We start from the raw sequence: 18,021 nt of genomic DNA, 5'->3' as shown, positions 1-18,021 counted from the left end.
TGGGTGTCTGAGTAAGATTTCTCCCGACCACGGGGAGATGACCCTTTCTACAACACACTCCAGACCCATCGTGCAGCTCTTCGTGTGTTTTTTATTTATTCAGCACATGGAAAATGCACACATAGCACACATTTCATTTTTAAAATAAATTCTTCTCCCTCTTTTCTGTCCCCCCCCACCTCTCCCTCTCTCTCTCCCCCACTCTCCCTCTCCCTTCCTCACTCCCTTCCTCCCCCTCCTCTCTCCTTCTCTCCCTCTCTCTCCTTAATTGCCCGGCCTTTACAAACCCATGCCTGCGAAAGAAACAGCCGTCTATTGCTCTGTCAGATGTGCCTGGCTGGGAAAGCTATTGGGTTTATAGAAGAGACAAACATTTCAGGCATGCCATTCTGGGGTAATGAAGCATGGCAACAAAATATACCTGTGCAACATTTGATAAAGATGAGCTGACACGCCAGTCCAAATAGGTTCTTTTGTGTGTCTGCACGTGTCTACCATCATTGCTTCCATCTTAAAACAGGAAGGTAGGAGTAACAGCAGCAGCTGGCAGGGACCAGAAGGGAGAGCGGCTCACACAATTAAACGTCGTTTACCTCTGGCCCGATTTCACTCCCACTACCCTTAATTTATTACATATTTTCTCCCTTTCTATGCAAAAATAAATAAAGAAAGAAAGAATGTGGCTCAATTTTTCTTTCTTTTCTGTTGCTATCTACTTGCTTTTACAGGGGCCCTGGAGAAGACAATAGGTAAAGTCCCTGGGTGGGTAGCACTGAGTCTTAAGTTAAAATGCCTCATCCTGGGGTTTTTATGGCTTTTATTGTTGTTTGATTAATGTAAAGCAAAATTAAACCCTACAGTTACACATGGGTACATCAGCCAGAGAGCAGGCCAACTGTACTTGCTCCTTCGGTTTACAGAAAACATCTTTTGTTGCTTAAGAATGAGAGTGGGAGAGAGAGAGAGAAGGAAAAAAAGAGAGAGAGAAACAGAGAGAGAGAGAGAAAGAAAGGACTGCAGGCCAGCAAAAAGCGAGACTGGAAGATGCAGAAACCCCCATGACCCAAATACAAGCCAGAGAATCGTTTCTGATCGCTCATCATATGCAAGTGGGTTTCCTCGTGTTCCTCTGCCAGATTTCTGGGTCTGGTCAACCTGCATCTATTTTCTTTCTTCGGGACGGCCAAGGCAGCCATCCCCAGGTGTCCCCCTGGCTGGTGTCTCTGCTGGGACGACGCTGCAACAGAGGGAGGGGGTTTGCCTTGCATCCCGCGCTGCCCTCACTAAACCTGGCTTCACAAAGGCCTATGCAGTATATTGCCTTTATACTCTTTATAGGGAAGCACATCCTATTTATAAAAGCAGTGTGGAGAAGCTGAAAGGGGTATAATAGCCACTCTGTATTATAAAGCTCTTCTGTTGAAAGAGCTGGACAAAGTGCCTTGGGTTATTTGATTTCTTTCTTCTTCCCCTGATGGCAGTAACAGTTTTGGTGGTGTGCGTGATGACAATGAGCACTTTGTGGTCTGATGACCTCCCCAAGAACCAGACACACACAGGTTTTGCTTTTGTTCACTCATCTAATTACCAATCGTTCATTATATCTCTTCTCGGACATATAAACTCCAGTTAACCTTTACATTCAAATAGGATGGGTCTTCCATTTGCTTACATCCGAGTAAGACTACTCTAAACTGTAATTTCCATGTGAAATAATCTAGGGTAAGGGTCATTTCTCATTCCCCTCATACCTCGTGCTGTTTGAATCTGTACTTAGTGAAAAAAAAAAAAAACCCCTGATGACAGAGAATAAGGGACACACGCATGGGATTTGGTCTGAAGAGGCCTGGGTTCAAGCACTTGCCCTGCTGCTCATTAACTGGGAAAAGTCTTAATATCTTTGAGCTCCTGCTTCCTCTTCTATAAAATTAGTATAGGAAGATTCTAGACTTAGCTTATGAGGGGCTGGAGAAAATCAAGCGGGTATGAAAACACTCTGTAAACTGCAAACACTGCATCCAGTTTCCCTTCTTCTTAAAAACGTGTTAAAAGTCATTCATACAGATAAAAGCACATTTTAAAAATAATAACAGAATGAAGTCATGTTAATTCTCAAAAACTTAGTGATGAAAAAAGGGGGGAAAAGCCAATAAACCCACAAATTATACTGCTTCTGGCCTTACCGAGTCTACATTCTATAAAATTCCCAGTTATTTAAGGCTGTGTCTTGTCAAAACCATTACATTGACTTCCTTCTTTTAATTTGCAAAGTAATGGTGAAAATATCCCTTGAGACTTACAGCAGCGAGCACTGTCTAATGGAAGTCATTCAATAAGTTGGCTATTGTTTTATTGGTAATAGGAAACACACTCCTGACTAGAAGAAATGTATTTTGGAAGAAACTGTATAAATTTATCACAAAATCAGCCATTTCCTAACCACACAAAAATAGTGGAGCTAACAAAATTCCTAAGGTAAATTAAAAGGTTCCTTTGTTCCCTTTTGTTTCAGGTTTTAAGTCAGATGGATTGAGGTATCATTTGGCAATTGGCAATTTCAGTGAGCGCATGCACCAGAATCAAGACATGAAACATTTCCATCGCCCTTACTCCCCTTTGTAGCGAATCTCTCCACACCCTTTTCTAGCAACTACTGACCTGCTCTTGTCTCTATAGGTCTGTCTTTTCCAAGGCTTCAGATAAACAGAATCACAGAGTGTGTTGCCTCTTGAACTTGGTTTCTTTCACTTTCATAATCCATTTGAGAGTCGTCTACGGATTGTACACACGCGAAGTGCGTTCTCATCTTTGGGGCTATTCCTTGGTTGTTTATTTACCAGTTGATGAATATTTGGTTTGTTTCTAGATTTGGGCAGTTATGAACAAAGCCACATGCACATTCATAAAATCCCTGACCGTCCACTGCTCAAAGGTGGGTATTCCGTCCTCTCAAACTCAATATAAGACAGATTTTTATGTGGACGTATTATATTTTCATTTATCCTAGATAAATATGTGGGAGTGGGATGGGATGGTGGGTAAGGTGATAAATACATGTCTGATTTTGTAAAGATCTATTCAGTTGTTTTCTAGAGGAGCACCACTTTGCATCCCTAGAAGCAATGCAGGAGAATTCTAGTTGCTCCACATCCTCACCAGAACCCCATGCTATTGTTTTGCTAACCATCTTAAGGTGTGCACTAGCATCTCACTATGATTTTAAGGTGTATTTCCTTGATGATGGATGATGTCACATGCTGATTTGCTATCTGTCTATCTTATTTGAGGAAGGCTCATTCAAATCTTCTGCTCATGTTTTTTACTGGGATGTTTCTCTTATTTTCAAGCCATGAGAGATTTTTAATCTAGTCTAGATACCAATATTCTATCAGATATGTGTATTAAAAATACCCTCTCCCAGGATGATGGCTCATCACCTTCTCTCAATGGTGTCTTCTAAAGAGCAGAAGCTTTTAATTCTGAAGCTCAGTCTATAGGTTTTTTGTTGTTGTTCTGACTCAAGAGTACTATCATTTTTCTAGAGTATAAATTACTTAGAAAGATTTGTTGGCCAGTTGCAGGGGCCTGCTCCAACAGACATAATTGGTCATAAGGATTCTTAAATACAACATTCTCCCTTCCTCTCATGAATATATGAAATTCCAAAGTCCTTACAAGGAACACGGCCTATTCTAGCCCCAGTCAGGTAACTGGTGGCTCAGGGCCTGAGATTAATAAGGCTGATGAGGGTAATCCTTCCCTACTTATTAAGTCAAGTGTTTGGAATTTGGTGAATTTAATGGTAAGATTACTGTAGACAATTTAGTTGCTCTGCTTTCTCAGTTCCTTTTTTTTTAGAGGGGAGGGAAGGAGCAGAGGGAGAGAGAGAATCTTAAGCAGGTTCCACACCCAGCATGGAGCCTGTCACAGGGCTTGATCCCATGACCCTGAGATCATGACCTGAGCTGAAATCAAGAGTTGGACACTTAACTGACTGAGCTACCCAAGTATCCCTCTACTTTCTCAGTTATTGACTCATTTCTGTTTATAGGCTTCAAAAAAATAAATCAACTGATTATGAAGAATTAAAAGGAAAGCCCTACAAATAACCAACAGACAGTTTAATGAACCATTAGCTCACATACACATCAACTCCTTGATATGTATATAAAAAGCATTTTTCTTATTTGTCCAACCATTCTTTTGGGGGAGAGGGAGGTGTGGGTTGGAAGGTTCTCCTTGGTAAGATGTTGGCATCCTCTCTGAAACACAGACAAGCAGATCCCCAGTTTCCTTGTGAGACTTCCCCCATGGATGTTCTCTTGAGCACCTTCCATTTCTTCAGTTCCCCTTCTGATGCTGGAATTCTCTGGAACCGTGCTGGTGGAAAGAGCCCTGGGCCTTGTGACTTTGCAATCTCCGTCTCCACTCCTGCTGCTATCCTCATGCTATAGCTCTTGGCATTTCCTGTTTCTTTCTGCTTTTGTGACACTTTTGAGTAGACACTTTCCTCTGACTACTCAGAAAACAAATGAAGTTTTATTTTAATCCATTAGCGATTCTGCATCTTCAGCACCCGCACAAATCCTTGCTCAGCTCAGATTCCTCTTGCCACAGAGACTACTGTACTGTGTGCCCTGGTATTTTTCTTCTGGTGGCTGGGTCCCTAGATTTCTGTGGGCCAGCCTTCCAGTGGCCTGTTCTTGGCAGGGATAGGCCCTCTTCTTGTCCTATGGGCTGACTGGGCCACGTGTATCCATGGCTGCACTCCCAGGTCCTGGGCCTCACCACATCTTCAGTTTCTCATGTCTCACAACTCAGGCACTCCTCTGTTCCCTGCAGTCCAAGACAATGCCACAGTGTGTCAAAAGCCCAGAAACCCCTGGTGCCTCTGTCTGCTGTGTAAGCCTGCCATCTCCCTTCATCCCATCACTGAAAGCCACAACTCCAATCTGCATGCCATGCTCCACTGAGCACCTGTGGTTCCAGAGAAAAGCCACCCTGGCTTTCTGTTTCCCTGGGAAGTCAAAACTGCGGTGAACGAATGGGGATTAAGGATGCACAGCTGCTAGACGGGCCTGGTCAGGGAGCAGTTCGGGCAACCCGACATGGCGGTGAGGGTTCAGCAGATGCTCCTAGTCACCTCATGCTTGGCAAACTCATCCCAGCTACTCCATTGGGAGGGGTCTGGGGACAACTGGAAATGTTCAGAATGATTGACCAAAATGGTTTAGCAATCTCTAGACTAAGGGCCATTAATCTGAAAATGGCTCTGAGTCTATTTGATTTCGATAGAAAGAAAAGACTCCTTTTGAAATGGATAGTGACAGCCAAGTTCAGAGATAACAGACTGGCAGTGACAAGGCTGTACTTCTTTAAAAAAAAAACAACAGAAAACCTTTCTAGCTGTTTGGATAGTTTCGGTCAGTTGGTTTTTAAGGCCATCATGAGGGCTGCTCATATTCCCCTTCTCCACTTGCCCTCCCACCATCAGAACTGGAACTGGCCTTGAGCAGACTCCCACAGACTCCCTGCTGGGGAAGCAAGAGCAGAGGGATGGAGAAGGATGGAGGGGACAAGAGGGAGCACTAGGGAGCCCCCACCAAGCTCTTCTTCCTCTACTCCCTTCATGGAGAGAATGGTACACAGTAAGGAAGGTACAGGTAGAAGGAACGGTCTGCTGGCCCTGGGGGAGGTGACTCGTGTGTGTCCACAGGTGCACACAGGGGGCCTTCGCCCCAAGCCTGGGGCCATCACTGAAGGACAACAGGACAAGGTCATGGGAAAACACTTTTCTGAATCACTCTTAAGCAGGCAGAGGAATTAGGACTGATTTATGAATGTATTTCCACAATTTACTTGAAAATTTGTAATGTCTGTGCAGCCTGGCAAGAATAAAAAGGCGCGGGTTGTGTGAAGGAGCGCTTCTGTCCCACTTTATTGTAAAATTATCCCATGCTACCTGCTCTAATCCCGTGAAAACAAATTAAATCCTCACTAAGCTGACTTTAAATCAATAGTTTCATTTAAGAATAGTGTGACTTAATAAAAATAAAAAACTAACTGGTCCAGCCAATTTAAGAGGGGAATAAATCATTGCCCAAGGAAAAATAGCAGATTTGACTTGTATATGGGCCCCAGGTCTGTTCGAGGCGGGGGGGGGGGGGTAGTCTGTGTCTAAATTAACTCTGGCCAGGAATGGAGCTCATCAACCCCATTCAGGGATCTGCTCTACTCTGCACACCCAGAGATCAAGGATGCTGGCCACCCCCAAAAAGGAGGAGAAACATTTCCATCAATATTTTGAAAAACTAATAATAATAATCACTAAAAAATACAGGATGACACTCCATGGACTCCCTCTTCAGCAGCCCTGTGCTAACAGACCAGGGATTACCTGTGTGAACTAAGAAACACATCGTTGATTACAGCAGAAACAGAGAGGGTCCTTTGTGACGAGGTGTTGGGTAAGGTAATACGTTCCTCAACCAGCCGGGACAAAGGCGGAATTAGGTGTGGATGACAAACGTCAGTAATCACAATAGATGTATCATCTATTCACAAGACTTCTTTTAAAATATCTAAGGGTTAGGTAGACGTTTTTTCCCAGTAGGCCAGAGGTATATTACCATTGTCTGGAAAACGAAAGTCCTCTAGAAGCAAAGATTAAAATTTTACTGAAGGGGTCTTTGCAAGGGGTTACAGAAAAAAATTCTGCAACATCATAATTCTAAACCAGTACTTTATCCCATTTGATGAAGTACTTGTTTATTAATCATATAAATTAGAAAAATGCTTAGAACCCTATGCTTGCCCACTTACTTTATTATTATGTATTAGGGATACATAAACATTAAAGTGAGTGCCTTTGGACCATGACACATCAATATTATCAGTGTCACTCTTACACCAGAACATTTTTAAATTTCGTAATTATAAAATGTCAATTCCAGTTTTACTTGCTGATGTTCGTGGCCAATAGGGTACATTTATTTATCATGTTGACACCAACAAATAAGAAAGCATTTCCTTTCTAAGGTAAGATTTAACCCAAAAAAGCTAGACAAGACAACTTGATTGTTTCCCATAGCCTCTCTCTTAGGGACTAAATTTAATTTATTTTGTTGGCCACAAGAACACTTGGCCAAATACCTGAAGAATCAGTTACTTAAGGCAGCAGAATCTGATGGGGAGCACTTCATCTCAGATTTAGCCACTAGTCATGCTTCTATATTGATAATCCTGTGTCACTTACATGATTATTTGATATTCTGGCCTCAGTTTTATCATCCATAAAATGAGGGTGACAATACCCCCATAGTTTATTGAGTTTATAAGAAGTCTTGATCAGGCAATAGTCCTCACAGGGAAGGAATGAATGGGTCTCCTTTCTATCTGAAGATGAGCATACTAATTAATTCCAACACAAAAAAACATCGGCTTTTCTATGGTATTCATATAAATCTACCCAACACGGTGGAATAACCACAATATCCAATAGTGAGAACTCTAGGAAAGGCTACGGCCAACTATGGCCACTAAAGAACTTGTCTCCCTGGGGTTAACCAAGGGATGTTCAAAGCTGGCCTGTTTTAAACCACGTCCACAGTTCAGAACGTAGGGTGATGGCCCCAAGAGATTCCGATGGAGTGTTTCTAAACTTGCTCCAACTTAAACAGTTGGCAAGATGAATCTGTGGTTATTTCATGATGCCAATCTCTGGCCGCTGCAAGCCAGTGACCTGACAGCTACAAACTAGCAATGTATTTGTTTCTATTTGTAGTAGATTAGGAGTGTTTTCCTTTTTCTGGAAGGTCAATCCTTTGTTTTCAATACCCACTCAAGTGAAAACTTTCACTATTATGAAGCAATTCCCCAGCAGTCTCTCCTTGAAAAGTACTCTAACATCATTCTCTGAATGGCTCCTCTCAACTACCCTGGAGGTAGGTGGGCGTTTTACAAATGAAGAAACCAAGAAGGAGCAGGAAGCCTGGCCAGATCATGGGCAAATGGTCACATGACTGAGAGAAGGGTTCATAATCCCTTGTTGTGTTCCCCACCATCCAACCTTTGCCCAAAAGTCTATGTAGTGTAGACACTGCTCCCATCAGCCCAGGGCCTGAATCATCAGCACAAGAGCTGTCATCAGAAAAAGTGTCACCTGTTCTATAGGTGACATCAAGTATTCACCCATTCACCCCATGCGCTAAACTGCCCTTCAGTAGCCCTCACCCTGTCTTGAGCCTGTTAAAACAGCGGAACAACTAGACTCCCAAGGAGACAGGGAGGCACTCTCTTTGCTGGTCAGGCTAAGCCAACATCAGTAGGTGCTCCAGGTCTACAATACCTTAGCCTCATATCACAATGGACAGCTCAGTGAGTTCTGGGTCTCCCAGCAAGAGCACATGAAGCCCAGCTCAACTATTTCCAAGGCAGAAGCCATTAGAAAAGTGTCCCTGGCTGTCCCTCCTCAGCCCGAGAATTGAGGCACACAGGTCTAGGAAACCTGCTTGGGTCCCACACAAGCTTGCCTCAGGCTTCCCAAACTTCCCTGATGACGGGAACTGCTGGGCTGCTTATCAAGCCCCAGAACATCAGGTGCTCTGTAGGGCTCTGTAGGTCTGCCTGTAGCAGGCACCCAGGCAATTCTTCTCACCAGAAAAGTTTTGGAAATAATAGCCAATCAACCTGACTCAAGGTCAGTGTTCTAACCTTGGCAGGAAGCATGTGAGTCACCCACACCTCTTGCACAACGCAGCCCAATTTCTGCAGTTTGGTGCAAATGCAGAGTGTAGCCCACGTATGGCTTTGGCGTTTCAGGACCTCTGTGCAAATCACTCACCACAGCAAACACCACAGCATCCTGAGAGGCCAGGATTTCCAGAGCCGATTGTCCCATTCCCAGAATGGTGTGCGGCAGACGCCCGGCTCTTTTGTGGGCAAGAGCTTCTAGGAGGCTGAGCATTGGAAAAGGAGCAGATAGAAAAAAACCCAAATGTTCCCTTCCACATGCCCAAGCTGGGTACAGCTCAACAGGTTCACAACTTAAGAAAACGTATGGCCACTCACCCGGATCCCGACCTTCCAAGAAAGGAGACAGAATCAGGTAGCAGAATCAAGCCAGGCTCTGAAGTGGTTTCGACGAGATGTTTTCAACCCAGTCAGTGGGAACACAGGCCCACTTTCCCCGGTGAGCACCCCCCGGCATTCCTAGTGGGAATTCATTCCTAGTGGGAGCTGCCACAGACTTTTTGTTTCTTTTAACTCCATCTGCTAAGAAAATTGCTATGCAACCAATAAAAAAATCCAGAACCAAGTGGCCGGAAGCCTCAGGAACCAGAGAACAGGGGCACTACTGTGTCCAGGTGCTTCCCGCCAGCTGCGGGAGAGGCCCTCCGCCCGGTGCTGGGCCCGCCGCAGAGGGGAGGCCTTGGCCTGCACTCAGGGGGTCGGCCCGATTGGGTACATCTGTGTTGTGTCCGCAGCTACAGGCATTCTTGCAAAATAATTTTAAAAGCCTCAGGACACGTGGCCTAAAAAGCCAAATGATTGCAATATTTTCACCAAATACAAACGACAGCAGAACTCATGGAAGCAGCAGGTGGGGGTTCATATCTCCTTCAGGGCTTCTGAAATGGCCTGACACACCGGTCCTCGAGCTGCTTGAGCCATGGCCCAGACCAGCAGCCCTCCCGACAGGTACGTCCCGGGAAGGGGGTGGCGGGGTACAGGCTGCAACACCAAGGATGCTGTCCCCACCCCACCAAGTAGGGCAACCCTGTCTTCAAATCAGAGGAGGAAAGCATGCAGAAACATTCAGGCTCTGATGACGACCGGTCCCCCAGGGGCCCAGGGCACCGAGAGCGCCCCAGGGGAAAGTGGGGAGGCCATGGCTGTGGACACGAGGGTTTGGCTGCAAACAAGTTCCTGCCACTTCTTCAGCGTAACCAGTCTGGGCGTCGGCGTGGCCCCATCCAAACCCAGCCCGGCATGGCACTGAAGCAAGGTTGGCTTTGCGGGTTCTCTGAATGAATGATTTCCTCTCTTCAAACAGATTTATCTTCTGTTCATGTGGGAATGCTGCTACAGTCCCGACCTGGGAAGATTTCCTAGAATCCCAGCCCACAGGAGGAGCTGTGTTCCAACCTGGGGTCCCTAGAGCGGTGGCGGCAGCCAACTTTCCCTCATCTGTTTGTCTGAAAACCTCATCACAAAGGACATCTTCAGAAAACAGCTAATATCGGGACTAGGAAATGGAAGAAAACGTGCCAAAAGGGGCAATATCCCAATCAACAAATAGGTGACAGCAAGGATGCCTGTCCCTGGGTTACCCAGCAGGGCACTGTGCACGCCCCGCATATGACAGGACTCTTCGCATTTCCTCATTTTCCTCTGGGCTCCCTGAGGGTCAAAGGGTGTTTTAGAGAGACTCTGTTTTTCTCAGGGTTCATTGTGGCACCTGGCACCTAAACAGTGTTCCCTAAACATTGTTCACATAAATAAATGATTGCATTATATTACAACAGCTGTTTCCTCCAGCAAACAAAGTTTTTGAGGACAGGGATCTTGCTGTACTGATGAGCATTTTTGTCTTAATTCTTGACACATAATAGACACCCAAGAAAGTGTGGACTTCAGTTACATGTGCCGTTGGCTCATGTATCTCCTGCTTTATGAAACGACTGCTGTTGTTTTTTTATACCCGGTGCTGACTGCTAGGCTTGTCCCCACACTGGAGCACATACACACACATTCTCAGGTAACCTGGTTTTTCAGAGTGCTCTGTGAGGCTCTTCAAAGACTTTTAGAAAAAATATTTTATGATAACCAAAATAATAGAAGCACATAAGGTAAAAGAAGCCTTGGCCTATGGAGAAATACAGACCAAGAGCTTAGTATGGCCTCTGGTGGCTCTATCATGGCCGTGTAGCATAAATATGAGTGCCACCCATGGTGGGACAAAGGGTAGGAGAGGTTGATGGGGAACTGCATTTGCGTCTTCAACAAAGATTGTGTCATATCCTAGAATCCAATGCTTCTTGAGCTTCCAAATGATACTTCCCACAAAAACTATGCAAACACTTCTTTTTACTGAGTGACAACAAGCTTATGCATGAAGACCTCAAAGATGATAAAATTCTGAGACTGCGTGGATAATTCTGAAATAATACTAATGTAGTATTATTACACATATATGGTCTACTTCCCTAAATATTTTCAGGGAGCTTAGAATTGCAAAATATATATACACATGAACATTTTTGGAAAAAGCATTTAAGAAAGAAGTCAGGTAACTAAAAAATGTGAAAATAAATTCAAAATGAAAAATGTGAAAGTAAATTAATTATAAAAGCAGCCAGGGGTTGGATACTTAACTGAATTTGAGCTTCCTGGCAGTTGAGTCAAAAAATGAAACCTATTGTTTTCTAAGGATATTACAGTTGTCAAAAAAGCAAACATTTTCCCCACTATGAAGTTCTACACTTAATATAAAAGACACTGAATAATGCTGTTAATAGTCTTTAACAACATTTTTTTAGAACATGAGAACATGTTGGTTATTTGAGCATCTCCTTTAAGATAAAATCAAAAGCCTAATTTCATTGTTTTTGTAAATTCCAAAACTAATGCATTATTGTAAAATACTCTTACACTGCAAAAGTAAATAGAATGTAGTTCTTTTCTAGGACAGAATTTTGTTTTAGTTCATTAAAGATATTGTCTTCGAGACTTTGCTTCTCAATGAGCCTAGAAAACTAGAAGGGGTGTTTTCAAACACTCCATCCTGTCTCTCTCTCAAATATCAACCACCTGCTCCGGGTTTCCCTCAGCAGCGCAGTGCTGTGTAACAGAGCCCCCTATCTGCAGCACCAGGTGCAGCTGCCACTCACTACATGGGGCACTTGAAATGTGTCTAGCACAACTGAGGAACTAAATGCCACTGAATTATTCACTTTAAAATGGTTAAAATGGTACATTTTAGGTTGGGTATATTTTACCCACAATAATGGAATACAGCAACTTCCTGAAAAGGAAGATAAATTTGTGTTAGGATTTTGCCAAATCTGGGTCTGCTTTGATAGGTTTATGCATAAGATTTTCAAAAAACAGCTTGTGGTTCCTCTGGAGTCAATTATTATAGTGATGCTAGGCTAGAGTTCAGTTTCCTTTCTGTGAAAATGACCAAGTTTCTTAAAAAGAGTGCATAAATCTTTTTAAGGGAAGCCTACCCAAATAGAGATTTTCTGTCCCATCAGAAGGACTTCTGTACTTTGTCTCTGACTTTGGCATGTATTTGATTATTCTTCTTAAAATAAAAGAAACAACAAATGTAAAATATATCTAAAATATATAAATATATATGATTATGTATGTATATATATAAATTAAATCTAATTTATAATCCTGACCAAAGATTCAGCTCACCTTCCACATAGAAACACATGCAAATCACTATAGACCCAGAGTTTCATGGATACATAAACCTAAAAGATTTCAGATAACCAAACATTTTAGTAAAAATATAAAATAAAATCTGGCCCTCCCCGTTGGTATTGCTTTGAAAAAAGTGTTGTAGGTACAGGAAAAATTTGCATTTGGTGCACTTTCTGAAACTATTTCTTTTGGAAGCAATCTAGTCAATGCATTACATCAATTTCCTATGGACCAGAAGTCCAAAGAGCTTGATTTCACATTGCCGCAAAACCTTCATGCATCCTTCACTTCTTCATACATCATAAGCCCAAATATCATATTTAGCAATGACAAGATAGTATTTTTTTAAATGTTGCCCTATTTCTTTTTTCTGGTAATCCCTTTTCTTCCTTTGTTCTTATTCCATTCAAGCACCTATGCTGTTCTGTGTTTATTGCCTTCCAAGTGAAAGAACTTGCAAAGGAGAAAAGAAAGAATCTGTGAATGTCTTCTTGTTCATGTTTTCCAGAACTCTAGTCCCTTGCAGGAACAAATCAGTAAGCCAAGACATGTAGAAGTGGACTACTCTCCCCAGCCATCTGCCCCAACACATTCTCAGACGAGGTAAAAAATCTCATGGTTTGCAGGAAAAGAGAAGAAAGAAAGGTGGAGAAGAAAAGTGGAGAGAGCCCAGTTTCAGGTAGGTTCCTGGGAGCCTGCACAACCAGGAAGGGATTTGTGAGACGCAGAGTTCTTCAATGCCTGAGATAGAGTGCCGGGGAGAAGACAAGGAGGGAACATCCAAAAGCAATCTTAAAAATTTTTTTTAATTTAAAAAAAAGGAGGGGACATCCTCAGAGGTAGGTCTGCAGTCTGGGTAAGCAAGCCCATGATGATCCTCCAGAGATTTCCATCCTCTCATATATGGCAACAGTAAACCATAAAGTGCATGGAAGTATCAGCAGAGCCAGCAGGGAGCATATGCTGAGAAGAAGACAACTCCAAGCACCACACTGGAGATCAGTGTGACAATTAGATGGGACCATGGCCAGAGCAGATTCTCTGGACTTAGCAGGTGGCCCTAGACAAAGGGTGAGGACACAGGCTTTCCTCAGCATCCCGGCAATCCTGGGGGGTGAGGGGATGGGGTATTCGTAGGACTGATTGACTCTTAATAAGTCTTTGCCACTCTGAAAGGAAGGGTAACTTGAATCGAAAATTAAATCAGGTTACCAAAAACTTAAGATTTTTCTACTTCTTGCACAAGAGTTTGGGAACCAAGAGTTGTACCTCCTGTAAATAACATTCAACAGTATTAAAGCTGGTATCAACTCACTGTCACAAATGAGCTTCACCTTTTCATCTCTGGACACAACAATCCCCAAATTAAAGTATGCCTTGGCTGACAGCGCCAATGCTCACAGACCAGAATGTTCTGTTCCACACTCTTTAACCTCCAGACTGACAGCCACTTATTTGTTACTTGTGTATATTGTGGGGAGAGTCACCAGAGCAGGAAGTGCAGACGTGGAGGGCAGGGGTCACACCTGTGTCAGAACACTGGCTTCCCTCAGAGGCCTGCTTTAATCCTCTTTAGTGTTCATTTTCCCCTCACAAATGGTTTTATTAATAGTTACCTCTGGGACTTAACTGGAGAATTAAACAATGTCACTGAGAGATCTCTGGGGAAGGACAGCTTCCCAAAGATCTCCTTTCCAAGCCAAGAATTCTTGGAGCCAGAAAGGGCAGCTCTTTCTCTCCTCCTAATGCACCACTCTGTTCCAGCTGGGAAGCAGAGCCTTCCTGAGGATGTGCTTCCCGGGTGATGGATGATGAGGCCACCCCGAGGTAGGGATTGGGAGCTCCAAGCCAGTGTGATCTCTTAATCTGTACGCGGAGAACCTCTTGCCCTCCCTTCCTAAAGTGGCACATTACGTGTCCCCTGAGCACTGGGGGGAAGGACGAGGTAATGGAAACCTCCAGAGAATCACTGCCAAAAACCAACTTAGAGCCGCTGGTCCTCACCAGTACATTCTTTAGGAAATTACTCAGACAAATCATGAAGCCAGAGCATTTGGATTGATTTGGTTGTTGCTGTATTTTGTTTGCTATCCTTCAAGTTCATTTGCTGTTCATTTCCTCTTGTAATGATAATTATCTGCATTGAATTGATCAAAAGTGAAGACTTGTTTCCTTCTGATTGGTGCATCAGGGACCGGTGAGTGGTCTTCCCGCAGCTCTATCCACCCCCATCCCAGTGCTGCCCGAGGAACTGAGGTGGCCACTGTCTCAGGCCTGTGTTCCAGCTCTACCTCAGTACCACCTGCTCTTGTGGTCAACTTGGGAACCAAGTCACTGCCTGTATCCTGCCACTCGTGATTGCCCAACCACGGGTAGATCAAGCTCTCTGTGCAGATACCTCTCCTGTTCTTTCATAAACTCTCTGCTCCAACCTGACCAGTCAATATGCTCTCCTCTCACACAGAGAGCCAGGGGCTGACAAAAGCCTCCTCTGTGGCTCTCTGGGGATGCCTCGTGGCTTCAGGCAATTGTGTATCCCTGATGTGCCTTGGTACCATCTAGACCAGATGTTCTCTAGGACCTCTTTCCTTTCCAAAGCTACAGGTCCTGACACCATGCCCCTGCTTCTCTGTGGTCCCCACCTAAATGTCCCCCTGCCAATTGCTCTGCCTTCATTTCTTCACCTATGAAATGGGTATCATAATAGCACTCACCTTGAAAAATAACAAGGTTCAAACAAAAACCCTTCACATTGAGCATTTAATGGATTGTAGTAAATTCTCAATAAATGATAGCTTTAATGTTCATACGATTATCTTACTTTTACTTCCTTGAAACACCAGACCATATCCACCACCACCAGGAAGCCTTCCACACAAATTTGATCTATGATAATCTCTCTCGCTTGGGAATGTACAGCCTTAATTGAATGTTACTCTTGTTTGAGACACAAACACATACACTCTTCAAATACCATTTATGCATTCTTATGTTAAGATGTGATGCAGTCCCTCTAACTGGATTGCTAAGGGCACCTCATGCTGTATTTCTTTGTAAGTGCCATGGTACTGTCCATGACGCTTTGTCTACCACCAAGCAGCTGGAGTTACAAACACTGGAAACTCTCAGAGGAAGGCCGAGTGTCCCAGTGTGCCCAGAAGAGGGCATATCAGGTAAGCTGTGAGGCAGCCAGCTCTGGAGACCAAGAAGTCCACTTCACAAAAGGTCGAATTGGCCTTGATACATCCTTTTCCCGGGGACCACTCACGGCAGAGCGGAACTGAGTAGGGAGATCCCCTTGGCTGCTTAATCCACTTGCAATGCTAAAAAAGTTAGGGAATCTTAGGGTTTAAATTCTGCATGATATTCCTGTTTGCCACCAGTCATCAGTGAATACTGCATTGTTTGCCCATAATGACTCACCTCAACAGACAATGTGCCTGAAAGTAAAACAGAGGGAGAGAGACCAGAGAGCAAGGGTGGTGGTAGTTCACTGAGTTCAACACACCTCAAACACGCAGCGCTCCTGTGTCATAATGGAAACATCAATCTTGAAAGAATTACATCAGTCTCAGAAGACACCCGTTGCCAGGAAGAACGCCGCACCACAGAGCCAGTCAGCAGGGCTGGTTCTACTTATCTCTGAAGATCAAACACACAGGAACACTGGAATCGTCCACAGAGGGCCTCTAATGAGCCGCGCCTCGTGTGGAGATTGACAAGACAAGGCCCAAAGTTTTTCATCGATAAAAGTTGAACAAGAACAGGCAGCTCCTGCTTCCCTCGACCTCAGTTCTGCTTTAGCAGAAAAACACCCGATGCTGATATTTTCCATAAGCAGCCAGAAGTCATGTGTAAAGCTGCAGCACAAAATGGATGGAGCCTTCGGGGGCCTGGGGTGCCCACAGAGCATCACCGCAAAGGCAGAGGGTGCAGAGTATGCAGGTGAGCTCCAGGATGACAGCAGGAGAAGGGCCACTTCATGCGTAACTTCATTTTGGGAGGATTTTTGGCGGGTCTTCCCAGATTATGATGTCGTTATTTTATAATGATCTCAGGAAGTTGGAAGCATTAATATTTTAAAATAGAAAGAGATTTTCATCCCAGCAATGATGCAGCATCACAATAGGCGGCCAATTGTAGTAATAGCCCATTGTACTTGGGATAAAATGATGCTTCTCAACTATGGTGTTGGATTTTCTGAAGCCCTTTTAGGGAAAATAGTATAAACTTGTGATGTAGCTTTCTGGGGGAAAAGCTTTGGCCATGAAGCAAAAGTAATTTTATGCTAAAACAACTCAATGTGAGTTCTCCTTAACCACCAGGGCTAACCAGGACCTTCCAAAAGAGCCAACTTAGATATTCTGAAGACAGAATGTTCTCAGTGGTCCTGGAAGATTAAGTCCTTGACAGTAAGATCAATGACCCGCAAAAGAGCCCCTAAATCAGGATTTCTCAACCTTGGCACTATTGACATTTTGAGGGGGATAATTCCTGGTTGTTGTGGCTGTCCTGTGCATTGTAGGAAGCTTATCGGCATCCCAGGCTTCTACCCACCAGACACGAGTAGCACCCTCTAGTTATGACAATCCAAAATGTCCATCGCGATTGCCAAGTGTCCTTTGGGTGGGAGTGACAAAATCTGCCTTCTGTTGGGAACCCCTGCCCTAAGTTAACAAGGTCTCCTTCATTTGTGACATCAGATACCAGTCTATGACTGTCTCCCAACTAAATGAACCAACGTATTTACACTAGGACACTTCAGCTTTGGGGATGGGGAGGGTAATCCCTTACATTCTTCCAAGAGATTTTCCAATAGGAGAACTTCTAAATGATCCAGGTGATCCCAATGGTCCCAGGGTTTCTCATGTTTCATGCATGGGACGTGGCCCAATGGTGCTCACCTCCTGCCTTATGACTAACTGTTTCATCCTCCCCAGGGAAAAAATCCTCTGGCTTTCGAAGGACACCCAGACAGGTTGCTTAATGATCATTGGGACATTGTGGCACCGATTTTTAAAATGAAACACACATAAATATCCTGAGCCTGGGGGTTATTTCTCTCTAATCTTGATGGCCTCTCTCATCTTAAAATAATTTACAGGAATCCTGCGATGATAGTGGGCCCAGGGTTGCTTTTCCTTGCATTGCTTTACAGAGATACTTATCAAATGCCCAAACAAGGCCCATAAATCGCTCACTTCCCTGGTCGGCTCATACAGTTCTGCGTCCCATGTGGTCTATCAAAGGGTCACTTGGTGAGAGGCCAAGCCGCCAGACGTCTTCCCTCATTGCTTTTTTAATTTCCTCTTTTCCTTCCTTTATTCTCAGAGATACTACATCTTTAAATAAAAGGCAATGTACAACTTAACAGGGAATTTCATTTTAAATAAAATGTTCTTGAATTTAAAAAAGAAGAAAAAAAAAGCAAAGGGGGAGGGCGGGGGGGGAAAAAAAGAAAAGCTTTTCTTGATAAGTTGCCTGGAGCTCTTGGCTCGGGGCATTGGCCTGCTTCCCACCACCGCGCTCCGCACAATCGCTTACTTTGAGACAACCAGTCAATGGCAGCAAAGCCAAACAAAAAGG

At 43.9% G+C, this 18,021-nt stretch overlaps 1 long non-coding RNA gene across 1 annotated transcript in view; it reads right to left on the bottom strand.

Moving 5' to 3' along the window:
* Nucleotides 1-17,094, bottom strand: part of LOC144301165 (uncharacterized) — a 42,917-nt gene extending 25,823 nt beyond the window's left edge. The window contains exon 1 of the long non-coding RNA XR_013367990.1: nt 15,859-17,094. This is a non-coding gene — a long non-coding RNA (uncharacterized LOC144301165). The remainder of the gene's footprint in view (nt 1-15,858) is intronic.
* Nucleotides 17,095-18,021: the final 927 nt, after the last annotated feature.

The sequence above is a fragment of the Canis aureus genome, chromosome 1, assembly GCF_053574225.1.
Source record: "Canis aureus isolate CA01 chromosome 1, VMU_Caureus_v.1.0, whole genome shotgun sequence".
In the NCBI taxonomy this organism is placed as follows: domain Eukaryota; kingdom Metazoa; phylum Chordata; class Mammalia; order Carnivora; family Canidae; genus Canis; species Canis aureus.
The sequence above is the reverse complement of the archived record's forward strand: the minus strand, read 5'-3'. Positions and strand labels throughout refer to the sequence as shown.